Source organism: Enhydra lutris, unplaced genomic scaffold (genome assembly GCF_002288905.1).
Source record: "Enhydra lutris kenyoni isolate GAN:26980312 unplaced genomic scaffold, ASM228890v2 scaffoldscaffold50, whole genome shotgun sequence".
NCBI lineage: Eukaryota > Metazoa > Chordata > Mammalia > Carnivora > Mustelidae > Enhydra > Enhydra lutris.
This window is the reverse complement of record NW_019154134.1, coordinates 9434756-9449160: the sequence shown is the minus strand read 5'-3', so window position 1 is coordinate 9449160 and position 14405 is coordinate 9434756. Positions and strand designations below refer to the sequence as shown.

The 14405-nt window shown below is 44.0% G+C and overlaps 1 protein-coding gene across 1 annotated transcript in view; it reads right to left on the bottom strand.

Annotated features, from left to right (window-relative positions):
• Positions 1 to 14405, bottom strand: part of LOC111156921 (RAB3C, member RAS oncogene family) — a 290933-nt gene that overhangs the window by 103326 nt on the left and 173202 nt on the right. The window lies entirely within an intron of this gene.

Sequence of the window (14405 nt, the reverse complement as noted above, 5' to 3'; positions counted from 1 at the left end):
TATAAATGATTTCAGTTTCCTACTTTGACATTCAGGCTGGGTATGAGAAGCAGGGAATTGGGCAGGCAAGTTAGTACTCTTGACATGTCTCACTTCATAATGACCTGCTAGTAACAGTTCATGATAAGTAGGACAAGAAAAGCAAGTGAGTCTAGAATGACAGAGCAATGTCAAAGCCCATTCTAGCCTTTATTGGGACTTCAAACTCAGGTAGCATTGGCTTAATTGAGATTCACAGCTTTGCCCTGCCTGTATTTCCTTTCCTTACTGGAAATGCATCTAAGTTAGTGGAAGTGGAAGAGATAACCAGCTCCTGGGTCACCGACAAATGCCTGCTCTCCTATAGTGACTCATTAGTGATTCTAAGAGTCACAATTTGTAAAACTGATCAGACCAAGAGGGTAAAATCCTGGAAAGCCCTATGTCTTGTTGAGCTGCGGCCAAGAATGCAAGATTCTATACAATCTTCAGAAAAAAAATCTGCTAACTTGGCTAGTGAGGGATGCTGCTTTTAATATTTTTGCCTCCTAAATCCTATGTGATTCACATAGCTATTAGTTCCTAGAGAATATATAATAAAACTCTAAGGTGCAGAAGAATGATAGGCTGGGTTTTTCCAAATATAGAGAGTAGTAGTTTGAATCACAGTATGATCACAAAGATTCATTTCTTCGTCAAGTATCAAGTAAGCACCGACAGTATGGCAGCCGTGAACAAGGTTCAGGGCTTACAGATCTGGCAAACAGAATTATATGAAGAACACAGTCCTTCTCCCTCAAAAAATTCCCAGTATTATGGGAGACAGCGACACATAGAAATAGTTATAATTAAATGTGCCAAAATGCTACAGTGTTATACGATGTGCTGCAGACAGACAAATTAATTTTGACTGCAGGATTTGGGAAGGCTTCTAAGTGTTATTTGAGATGGGTCTTGAGACTCAGAGCAAATGGTGAAGGCAGGGCTGGGCACTGTGGAATGAGAGAGTACTCCTCACATACACACAGAGCCTTGGCAGTTAATTGAAGAAAGGAGTAAGGAATTTTGGTGCAGGGCATGGAGTGAGTTGCAGGAGGGATTGAACAAGAGGGCTGAAAAGGTAGGTGAGAGCCAACTTGGGCAAGATGGGCCCTCACACTGAAGCAGGCAGTAGTAAGCCGGCGAAAAGCAGATGCATCAAAGATATCAGTGAAATGCGATGAAGGTTAAAAGGTAGGAAAGAGAAGGAGATGTGAGACTGTTTTGAAATCGGAGAACAAATCAACATATGGAATGGAGGGTGTTCTCGGGTTTCCATCTTGTAAGAACGGTACGGCTGAGAATCCTGGCAACGTCCAGTATTCTTACTTTTCTTCCTCTTCTTGGGCACACAGCTAAGTTCCATTTCCCAGAACTTTCGTGGTGAGTTGGGGTCATGTATCTGAGGTTTGTCCAATGGCATGTACATAGAAGGGATATACAGAGCACTTCAACACCTATGCCTTCTTTCCCTTCTCTGTCCGCAGTAAACTTCCGGCTAAGCTGTTGAAGAAGCCATATCATGGCATGGAAGCTTGGCTGTAACAAGTCCCGGGAGCCGAATTTCCCCAGCACTCTGCCCTTGCAGGACTGCAGTGGACTGTGACCTCCAATGGACTGAGAACAAGCAGACAAGTTTTGTTGTGGTAAACCATTAGAATTTCATGGTTTCTCTCTTTCAGCAGTTTGCGTTACTACCTTCAGTAATATGAAGGACAGAAAGGAGTGGTGTGAACAAGATAGGAAATGAAAAGAAAGTAATGGGCTTAGTTTCAACGATGTTGAATTTGAGCTAAGTGCAGAGGCACCCAATTGTTCAAGAAGTCACTAGAAAAATGGGTTTGAAACTTAACAAAGAAACTAAAGCTAGCTTTGTTACATTTGGAAGTCACTGGCATACTGCTGTTCTTGGAAGTCTAAGAAGTATAGAGGATCACTCTCGATGCATACAGGTTGAGATGAGAACAGAAAGGCAGAACTCTGGGGGCAACACCAAAAGAAGGAGAGGACACATCACCAAAAGAGTTTGAGAGAAGAATGGTGGGGAAAGAAAGCGAGAGAAATTTTTTGAGTTGTTTTAGTTACTTGTGGTACAGCCCATTAGTTTTTTTTTTTTTTAAAGATTATTTATTTATTCATCAGAGAGAGAGAGAGATAGCATAAGTGGGAGGATTGGCAGGCAGAAGGAAGAGGGTAGAAGCAGGCTCCCCACGGAGCAAGGAGCCTGACACAGGACTCAATCCCGGATCCTGGGATCAGGACCAGAGCCAAAAACAGAAGCTTAACGGAGTGAGCTGCCAGGCAACCTGGTTTGTTTTTGTTTTGCTCTTTAAATATAATGCAATAGGTGCATTCCCCAAACACACAGTGAGATGGACACTTCTCAACCTGTGAATTACAAAATGGAGGCAGAGAGAAGTTACATGGCATCCTTAAGCTTCTGTAGCTCAAAAGCTAGCGAGTGGGGATTTGAATCTACACCCATCTATTCCCGAAAAGTACAACAGACCTACATGGTGGCTGAGGGAGGGAGTTGCTGCAGAGAGAACCAGGAGAGAATCTGCTACGTCTCATGGCAGGTGGGGTGGGTGGAACAGGAACGGGATGCAGCCATAGCCAGGGAGCAATGAGCAGAAGCGGGGCGGTGTGTGGCGCTAGATGTGATATTATCGGGCAGGCAAGGGGGTGCCAGGGACTCAAAGAGAAAATGAGATTTGAAAAAGGGAAGTGCCCCAAACCTTCACTGCACATCGGCGGTTAAGGCTGGCAACTGGGAAAACCATGACTAATACTCAGAGTTCGCACTTACTCAGCACCTATGGGGTGCAGGCCTGGGTGCTGTGTCACGACTCGGAGCCATTCCCCTCAGACGTGAAAGCTGTGCCCTGCTGCTCACATAGGATGTACATACAGGTTTTGTTTGGCACCTTGAGGTGCTTTTAAATATTTAAGTTAGTAACCAACATTTAAAAATGGGAACACTTAGGGCGCCTGGGTGGCTCAGGGGATTGGGCCTCGCCTTTGGCTTGGGTCATGGTCTCAGGGTCCTGGGATCGGAGCCCTACATCAGACTCTCTGCTCGGCACAGAGCCTGCTCCCCCCACTCTCTCTGCCTACTTGTGATCTCTCTCTCTGTCAGGTAGATAAATAAAATCTTTAAAAAAAAAAAAAAAAGGGAACACTTGACATAAAACTTTAGACTTCAAGATTCTTTTTAAAAATTAGAAGGTCTGGGGGCGTCTGGGTGCACAGTTGGTTAAGCGTCTGACTCTTGGTTTCAGCTCAGGTCCTGATCTTGGGGCAGTGAGAAAGAGCCCTGCCTCAGGCTCCGAGCTCTATGTGGAGTCTCCTTGAGGTTCTATACCTCCCTCCTTCCCCCCTCCCACTTATAATCTGCCCCCCCATAAATATATAAATATTTAAAAAATGAGAAGGTCTGGCAGCTCGGAGCCACCTTTCCACATGGCACCCATTGCATGGAGTGACAAGTCTGCCACCTCAGAGGGGTCATTTCATTTCTGGCCACATTCACTTCTCCATAGCCTGTCAGACCCTGTAGGATTTCAGTTTGCACACAGTGCTCTAAGGAAACAGGAGAGGAAAACTGAGGCCTCAGTGGCTGTCACGATGCCACTGAACGGGCCTCATGGGAGCTTGTTCCTCAACATGGCTTTTAATAGGTCAAGACAAAGGTGGGCTTACTTCAGCCCTGAAGTTTCTTAAGGAGCCCAGACACTTACAGAAGCTCTGGAGTTTGGCAGTTGGTATTTAGGTCATGGGAGATGCTAGCCAAGAGTATTTTCAGAAGAGCGGTGGGGGCATTAAACAGATGGGACTGAATGCAGACCGAGAGAGCTGCGATCATGAGTGAAGCTGCCCTTTTGACAAATGTGGTGGCAAATGGAAGGCCACGGTGGTCGTCCTGCCTCTCCCCCCAGGGGCTGCAGTCACTGTCCAGCCATGCTTCCTGCTCCTTCCTCTGCCGCCTTAATTCACAACACAGTAGCTAGTGGGAGCCTCTGAATTCTGAAATATATCAAATTGTGTTATTCCTCTGCTCAAAACCCTTCCATGACCTTCCCAATTCAGCTGGAGTCAAACCCAAAGTACTGCTTTACAGTGTCCTGCAAGGCCCCCCAGGACCCAGACCCCCTGCCTTCATACCCCACTGCAGCCCCCTCTGCACTCTGTTCCAGTCACGGTCTTCTCCGTGCCTCCTCAATTTGCACTAAGAACACTCCCGCCCTGCCACAGGACCTTCACCCTGGCCATGCTCTCTGCTTCAGAGACATGTTTCCCTCCAGACATTGGCTCAGGGTCACCCATTCCTGACTGCTCTTTTTTTTTTTTTTTTTTAAAGATTTTATTTATTCATTTGATAGAAAGAAATCACAAGTAGACAGAAAGGTAGATAGAGAGGCAGGGAAGTAGGCTCCCCGCTGAGCAGAGAGCCCAGTGGGGGCTCAACCCCAGGACCTTGAGATCATAACCTGAGCCAAAGGCAGAGGCTCAACCCACTGAGCCACCCAGGGGCCCCCTGACTGCGCCTTTTAAAGAAGCATCTGCAGTCCCTCTCTAATACTCTCTGTCCCCTTTTCTGATTCTTTTGTCCTAAGGCATTAGTAGACATCTATCTTTAATTTACTTGTTCTTCTCATTGGGATATTATCTGTCTCCCCTCCACTACAGGGCAGAAGGTTTTATTTTATTCCCACTATTATGTCTCCTACACTGAGGGTAGTACCTCGCCTGTTACTATTGTGCCGCTGGTACTAGCTGGATTGGGCTGAGACAGACAGCCAGAGACTTAAGAATGCATTTTGGCGGGGTGCCTGGGTGGCTCAGTGGGTTAAAGCCTCTGCCTTCGGCTCGGGTCATGATCCCAGAGTCCTGGGATCTAGCCCCGAATCAGGCTCTCTGCTCAGCAGGGAGCCTGCTTCCCCCCTCTCTCTCTGCCTGCCTGTCTGCCTACTTGTGATCTCTGTCTGTCAAATAAATAAATAAAATCTTTTAAAAAAAAATCTAAATTAGCTTGTGGTCAGTTCAAAACTTAAAAAAAAAAAAAAAAAAAAAAAAAGAATGCATGTTGGCTGGAGTGCCCAGCATGGAAAAAGGCACATAAGATAGGACATAATTGGTAGAGCCTGCTCCTGGGAGACAGGGGAGGTAGATCAAATCAAGAGCCTTGCTAGAGGGGCTGGCCTTGAAAAGGCAGAAAGAGAATTCTCCCTCTAAGGTCAGCGTGAAGGAAGCAAGGGTAGGTCCAGATACCATGTTAGGAAGGAAGAGAAACTGATTAAGAAGTCACTAATGAATTAGTTATTCATTCACTGATTTACTGCTCCCCTACCTCGTTTGGGGAGTTATGCCAGGGACTAAGGGTGCAGAGGTAACTTCCTCTTGGGTAGAAGCAAGGTCAGCAGCTGAGAATGAAAAGAGGGGAGAGCTATGGAAAGCTTGCGGGAAGAGCAAAGGTTTGGGAACAGCTGTTCGGGGCACCATAAGTGGAAGGTAGTTAGGACAGTGAAAGGACTGCAGAGTAGTACGGAGGGCCCAGCTGAGACTGTCCCAGAGCCAGTTGGCACAGGTATCTGATTTTTTCCAGTAACATTTGCAGCCTGGGAGCAGAATCCGAGAAAAGCAGATGGTTGGAATAAATTGTCCTGGGGATTGTTGGGGGTGAATGTTGGGGGAGGAGCAGGGAGTGAGGGCAAATCGAGGGATTGGCCCATAAACCTCACCAGCCACCACTTCTTTAGTCACCCTGGTGTGGCTCACCTGATTGGAAGAATGACGCTGACTGACAGCTGCGCCTCCTTCCCCCCAGGAATCAGTTCTGGCCTTAGCCAAGTGTACCCAGTATGAACTGCTCCACAAACTTTGAATAATGGAAATGTTGAAATGTACTCTTTGGGGCCTCATGAATTATCCAGAAGGGGTACCCATCTGACTTCCACAGAATGACGCTTTCAGAGCTGATCCTCAGTACACAGCAAACATTTGTGGCCCATTCTGGGGTGAATCCTTGTTATTGAGCTCTGGAACAGGCAGCTGCAGTCCTTTGAGAGAGGACGACCCTCATCCGATTTCAGGTTCATTTAGGAGAATCCCTTTAGTGAGTTCCCAAGGACATGCTTCTACTAATGGGGGAATGAGAACTTCTACTAAATTCTCACACATTTTCCTTTATACAAATCCCCATTTGCCATAACTTTTGGATACTAATTAGGACCCGTATGTACTCTCTTCCGAGCCAAACGTACAGCTGATTAGTCCCTTGGTCTTAGGCTCACCTTGCCTTCACCTCTCCACTTTGACTGCTTGACAATATGCTGTTAAACCTGGGCCAAGCTGGCTCATTCCACTCTTGGCCTGTCCTTCTTAGGACTTTATCGGAAATATTTACAACTGCTCCCCCCAGATACATAGTATGAGTCTACTACCCTCTTGGGAGAATCTCTTATGTAAAATTCCAAGTCAGGATTGATCAAACAATGCATGCAATCATTAAATGCCTGCTTTTGTTGGCCACCTCTCCTTCCTGCCTGGAACTTGATACTCTCACCCTTGGGTTCATGGTCCTGTGAAGGCATCATTATTTTTCTTTGTCAATGAAAAACATTTTACTTCTGCACTCTCTCTTTTTATAGCTTTCTATACAATTCAACTATGATCCTCTTATGTTATATGTAACATTTGAACAATTTCAGATTTTTTGATCTGTGAATTCCGGAAATCAGAAGAATATGAAGATCATTGTATTGGAAATGAGCCATGTGGAATAGTTAGAAATGTCTAGACACCAATGCAACGAGTCAATGATAAAACTAAAAACAAAAAACACAAGCTTGCCCTCTTGTCTACTTTGTTCTCATGACAAGGAAAGGACTTATTGCTGGGGAAAGAAGGTTCTCCTGGGACTTGGCTAGAGCTGTCTACACCTGCCCCCAGTGGTTGGAGAAATCCACCGTATCACTGTCATATTTGAGTCCCTTCCTGTGATCCAATAAATGGACTATCTCCAGTGTTGATCCTTTGCTCTTCTGTTCTATTGAAGTCAAGTTAGATAATGGTAACCTGTCAGATGTTTTACCTTGATCTCTAACCATTGTTCTCCATGTGACTCTATTTTACATTCTATAATCAAGTTCACATTCTTTTTAAAGATTTTTTAAATCTTTAAAAAAAAATTATTTATTTGACAGAGATCACAAGTAGGCAGAGAGGCAGGCAGAGAGAGAGGGGGAAGCAGGCTCCCGGCTGAGCAGAGAGCCCGATGCGGGGCTCGATCCCAGGACCCTGAGATCATGACTGGAGCTGAAGGCAGAGACCCTAACCCACTGAGTCACCCAGGTGCCCCTCAAGTTCACATTCTTGAAGCACTACTTTGACCCTGTTAGTCCTTTGCTTAAAAACTTTCACTAGTTCCCTACTGTCAACCAAAGACAGTGAATTCTCCTGATCCTGCCCCTCAAGGCTGCACTTAACAGGCCTCTGCTTTCACCCTGCTAATGTTCCATTACCTGGTGTGTTTGATATGGCCACACCTCTAGGGAGGGAGAAGACCATATAAGGGTGTGATCCCCAGGGGGCACTGTGTATCCTGCTACCACTGCAACAATTGTGCTCTACTCAGGCACTATTCCATTATTGCTCGGTCCCATTTCCACATTAAAGTTTGAGTTTCAAACCTTGTCTTTTCTCCCAGTGCTAACAAATGTGACTGCAGTGCTTAGCTTTGAGATACTGACCCTTCCATGAACATCTTTCAGTAAAATGAATCTCAGGGAAAAAAAACAAAAAGAGGTTTCCACCTCCCCTACAGTCACAGATCAGTTATACTTTGGTTCAAAAAAAAGAATCCTGAAATTGAGAACTTTCTCAAGAGTATTAATGTCAGTCGCTGGTCCATTGTGAAGACTTGTGTAACCGTCACCATCTTTTTCTGATCTCTGCTACTTGAAAACATGTCCTTGCAAGGGTTATTTGGGGGGAAAAAAGAGTTATTGAAGACAGCTGGCCCTCTAGAAATCCTTGCTGTCTCTACAGAATTCTAATCTTGAGCTTCTAAAACTCTGAGTACCTAATTGTTTCCACTGAAGATGACTTTGCTGTGAGATAATATTTAAAAGCATAAATACTTATAATTTTTTTAAGCAACCAAGAGGAGCTTTTTGAGTTTTTTGCTTCTTCTTACATGGACTAAGGCATAACAAGCCCCTCGTTCTGATGGATTCTTTCATCAAATGGAGAGTTTGGAGATTTTTTTTGGTCTCACTTAAATCATTAGTATTTAGTTAAATATTTATTTCTCCCTTGACAAGTTGGAATCTCTTTTAAAGAAGAACCAATTACATGTGTATATCTATATTTATATAAATTATTAAATATATATGCACATTTCATCTTCATTACTCTTCCAACATCTAGCATTATCCTTTTTTCCCCAACAAAGCAATTGCTGAGTAATTCTTTTTAGTAGCTTACTCATGATTTCAGTCCTTATGAAGACATATGCATGCTGTCTAATTTATCTTGTCAGGGCAGGAGTACTTGGCACCGAAGTTGGGAGTTTGGCCCCTGTAAGGTCAGATCATAGAATGGTGAAACATTTTCATGGCTCTGTGGGCCAGATTACATGGGCAGTGGAACATTTTTACTCTTCTATAAAATGCTTTGAGCACTCATTAAATAATTTTGCATCATTCTTCTTTAATTAAACAATGTAGATTTATTAATTATTCTGTGACATATATACTTTGGTGTATCAATGATTTGTTTCGACTGATTCCAATTTACTCTTAAACAATCTAGTTTTAGCTCTAACTGCTACTTATGAATTTTATATAAATACTAAGGAAGTATAAAATGGAAAAAGAAGAGGTACAAAATGACAGATGTAAGGTAAAAAAAGAATTATTATGATTAATGATAATTAATATTAGTTATGGACCGCATTTGAGCCAGACGGTGAGTATGGTGAAATTTGTGGTAGCTTTTAAAATGTTACTTCTTCCTGTTGAAGATCTGACGAGATCCGTACTCTTTAAAGAAGGCAAACTATAGCAAAAATGCCAATTATTAAAGACGTTTCCTTATAATAGTTTCAAGGAATGTTACCTTTTAGAAACCCTCAAAAATAAGAAACATCTGAGGGAAAGAAGTAGGCCATTTCCAAGAAAACCTGAACTGGATTCAGCCTCGCCTCGAAGCCCTGAAGAACTGTATTTCCTCTTTGTGTTCTGTCAGTCGTGCAGAACGAACACTCTTCCAAGCTGTTCCACTGATTATGCAGCTTCCTTGCCAATATCATTTCTGGGTTATAGACAGTGACTTCTTTCCACTCTGGTTGTGAAAATGATTTGAATAATCCATTAGCTAGAAAGAATACCTAACAGCCTGCTGTACTGCACACATCTTATCAGTGAGTCATCCATAAGGTAAGAGAGGGGGTGGTTCATTAATTAAACATCCTACTCACCTCAGGGCAGAACATATTAATAATTACCATCTTTATGCTTCAATAATATTATTCTGTGTTGAAGTGAATAATTAAATTACACAGAAACAACCTAGCAAAGATAATTATCGTTATCATTATGAAAGGGAGAGCAGCACCATTGTCCATACATTATGCTTTTTTAAATAGATGTGCCTAAATTTATTTTCACGGAATGCGATTTTAAGGTAGAAGACCATTTTGCATGGGTTCAGCTAGTTTTTCATTAACATCCTTCAGAGCTTCATATTTTATCAGAAATAATCTGACCAAAATACTGCATATTGTTAATATTCCCTAGTGGAGAATATTAAATGTAAATTCATATCTTGAAGACTCTTTGCAGATGGTCAGATTTCTTTTAAAGAAACATGCATAAACCATCTCACTTCTCAGCAGAAGGTATATATGAGGATGCGGCCAAAGAGGTGCTTGGTAAAAGCGGATAGAAATAAAAAGTCCAAATCTAATAAAATTATGCACTGAAAGATCAACTCAGAATTTCAGAAACTTCCTCAAATCAAGTCAAACTCTGAAAAAGCTGTTTTCCTTTTTTTGTTAAAGATCTGGTTGTCTGGACTCTTTAGATTTTCAAGCAGATGTAGTTCCCTTATATGGTCTAGTCTCCAGGGAAGAGAAGAGCAGGCATTCAGCACCCCTTTCCTAGTCTACTCCAGCCAGGAAGTACAGGGTGCATGTTCCTTAACACTTGAATGCTGATGACTCTGCTTTACCTCTGGATCCCCGACCTCCTTCCTGAATCAGGCACTCATACCTAACAGCCAATCATCGTCTCTGTTCAGATGTCCAACAGAACTTGCAAATATGTGCTACCCAAGATGCACCTGCTGCGTCCCCCCTCACTCCGATCCCCACTGCCCACCAACACCGACACTGTCTCCCCTACCAGTTCTTGCTGCCATTAGCTATTCAGGAGCACAGGACCCAAATGGGGGGGGGGCAGCGCAGCATCTGTGGTTCTTCTGACTTTCTCCTGTCATCATCAAACCCTGCCTGGCTTCCTTTCTGAGCACTTTCTGAGCCACTCTCCAGGGCGGCTGCTACGCGCACGCAAACATCACATCTGGCACAGACTGTGCTCCCAGCCTCTTCATGGGTCCCTGCATTTTCTATCCTGGGTTCCCATTCCATCATCTCTACACAGCCCCAGAAGTGATCTTCCCCAAATGCAAGTTAAGACACTCCCTCGGCTTGCTATCACACTGAAAAGCCATGGCCCAAGGTGCCCTCTGGGCCAGTTCTTGCTACCTCTGACCCTCCCACCCTTGCTCTCTGTGCTCCAGCCACACTGGCCTTCCCACATGCTCTGCAACTCAGCAAGCCCCCCCCCCCGCACCCCCAACCGCTGCAGCACTGACAAGTGCTGGTCATTCACACCGCCACTCCACTGCCACTCCTCAGACACCGGATCTAAAAGTCCCTGGCCATGTCCCCTAACTCAGCTTTATTTTTTCACAACACACATCACCCCCTGATACTGTGCTATTTCTTTGTTTTTTATTTGTATTGTTATTTATTTGTCATCTACCTGCCCAGCTAGACCTGTCCGCGGCTGGCACACTGTAGGCACTCCACAGTTTTTAGTGAAATGAATGACTAGCCGATCGACCCTCCTGTATAGAAACATAGCGAATGCATTTATGCAATCAGGTCCAGACAAAGCAGCCTCGAAACTTTTCTCAGTGGTGCCATTATGTTTAGTGCAGAAAAAGTAGTGCTGGACTCAACAGCCTTCCTATTTTGTTCTGAGGACGTAGGTGACAGCAAGGGCCACCTGCTCTGACTGCAGTTCTGCACTGGCTGTACTATGGGCTTCAAAGTCAGCATATTCATGTCAGGGCCCTCCCTCCACGCTGCCCTCTCCCCTCCTGCCTGATGCCTTGCCCCCTCCACTCCCACGATACCCTCTTCTTGCTGCTAGCTTGGAGGCCTTGCACTAACTCTGTGCTCAAGTCCTCTGTCCCAGAGGCTGGCTCCTTCTTACCACTCAGAGCTCACCTTCAATGTCAGCTCCTCAAAGAATCCATCCAGGATCACTGAATCTAAAGCAGCTTCTCAGTCACACTAACCGTCATGATAATGGACTTTTCATCAACCCCCATCACTAGTTTATTTTCTCTCCTTACCAAGGGGCTCTTAAGTTTCAATGTCTCTTTTGTTCCCTACTGTATCCCCAGGGCTTGGAACAATGCCTGGCATACAGTAGGCGATTAATAAATATTTGGTGAGCATGAATATGACCTTTGTCTAGCTTGGTGCCTTGAATCCACTGAATACATAAGCAGCACTCGTTGAAATATTAGCAGAATGCTGATCTCCACACCTCTAAGTTTCCTATGGACTTGTAAAACAATGTTAGTCTTATCTTGCAAAAAGGAAAGTTTCTCTTTTAACCCCAGTGTCTCTAGAAACTTTTTCTTGCAGTCGTGCTGCAGAATAGTTTCTCTTGTTTGAAATGAGCAAGAACTGTGTTTTATTTATCTGTTTGCAGCACATAGCTGAGTGTCTGACACGTAGCAGGTGCTCAGTAAATATTTATTGAAGAAATGAATGAATGAAACAAATGTCTAGAATAAAGCTAAGGATCTGCTGGCTGGGTGCCTGCCAAAAGTATATAATGGAGCGAAGCTAGACTGCCTGGCAGTGTGTTAGCCCACCTTTCAGAGCTGAGAATTCCCCAGTGAATTATCTTGGCCCAGCCTCGGAGGTTTGGCTGTCTGTATGCCTCCAGTTACTAGAGAACCGCATACCCTCTTTACAAATGATGGCCTATCCTGAGGTCTGCGAAGACTCCACAGATAACTCTGCTTTCTCCTCAGTGAGCAGCACCAGGAGACTCCAGCCTTCCCTGAGAGCCAGAGCACATGCACCGCTCCCTTTAACCCTTGGAGGGTGGTGATTTCTAGGGCAGAGCTAGGAGAGCCCATCCTAGGTTCCCCCCTCCTGGGCTGTATGGATTTTGGGGGCCTGCATTCATGCTTCGGATTCAGAGACATGGTCCTGCTTGGCCTGAAGCCTATTCCCTACCTCTTCCTCAGACCCCGTAGTACCTAGACCCCTCACCTTCTGCATGTTTGGAATCAGCTCCTGCCCATGTCTCCAATGGTCTTTGGTCCATTGGCTTGTGCATCCTGACCTCTGTTGCTGCATCCTCCCTAACAGCTACATCGTGCCCCATCCGCATTGAGCCTCTGACGACACCTTTAGCTGAACTATGTCTACTTCCTGGGTTCTGAACCCCACCAGAAACATCCGATTCATACTGCACATTCATGACAATATACTCCTTTTCCCAGAAATGTCGGACCTCCTGAATATTCCACCTTCTCAGCTGTCATTTGCTGCCCTGGATGGAGCGTTAATCGCCTCATATTTCCATCTGGTGCTACATGGCAGCTTTGTTTCTGGGCTCTTGCCTTGGGCCTACAGTTTTATTTCTAGACTTTATTTCAGTTTTATCTCTTGATAACATGTTCATCAATAAATGGCTGAAGAGATAAATGTTAGATAAGGTGCCCACACAGTGAAAGAGCTTATGGCCCTTAAAAGGATGATGAATGCCTATATTAGAATGGAAGCAACTCCACAATACATTTTTGAATAAAAAGATGTGGTTGCAAAATAATATGTCTAGTATCAAATTATATATCTGGATGTAAAGGGAAGTATAAAGTTTGTTTAAGAAATATGGATGGTAATGAGTTCACAAATACCTGGGCTTTTTTCTTTGTATGTGATGCATTACTGACATTTTTTAAAATGAGTGAGTGCTATCTTTGCAAAGGGGCCACACAATTAAACAGAGGAAAGAAAGATAAGCCTTAGGGTAGGGACCTCTTAAATGACCATTTCTTCTCAGGTCTGTAGGAAAGGAAGTCAGAAGAAAATGTTGTCTAAGGGTCCGGGCCTCCAAAGGCATGTGGGGCCTCAGAGCCTGTCCCCAGCTCAGGAGAAGGGGCTAGCTGTAAATCCAGCCCATTGCAGGTAAAAGATAGAAGTCTGTTTACTATTAATCCTATTTTTTCCAAATAGTGCATGATTCTTAGTCTTTAAATCAGATTCTCTCTTCTTCGTCCTTCTCCTCCTTCTCCATTTTCCAAAAACTTTCCTTCTTTTTAGTTGGTTTTGTTGGCAGTTTTAAAGAAAATCAATTGAATGTGAAAATACAATACATCAAAAATATTTTTTTCCAAAAAGTAAGTACTTGAAAATAATAACTATGATGTGAATGGCAAATGGAATTACTTTTTTATTTTATTTTTATGTTCAGTTAGAAAAAATGGAATTCTTTTTTTTTTTTTTTAAGATTTATTTATTTGACAGACAGAGATCACAGATGGAAGACATTTATTTACTCCAGAGATGGTGGAAAGATAGTACAGATGTACCAGAATATTGGTTGCAGGTTTTCTTAAAACCAGGGGAATAGTCTGATAGGATGAAACCAGTACTAGCAGCAGGGACAAACTAAGTTGTATATTCATTTAAAGACTGGAAGTTTATGCCCCTTTAGCTCTGAGGATTCCTAATACAAGTGACTAACATGGAAAGATAAAGACTTTTCTGATATGATTTTAAAAATTGGTTTAACTGAAAATGGCTCTCTGCTAGGCCTGGGGAGATAGCAATGAACAATTAAGACTCTGGGAAGAAAAAGGCCCCTGAGCTGGCAGTGATGTCTCTCAGCGAGTGAGAACTAGCACTCCAGAGAAAACAAGTCCTGGGGTAACCCCCACCGGGTCATCTCCTACAGGGAAGGCCAGGGATTACACAGGGAACCCTGCCAGGCTCCTTGCCCCCAGCACAAGCCCCCCCCCCCCCCACGCACCCCCCCCCCCCCCCCCCCCCCCCCCCACACCCTGCCCCC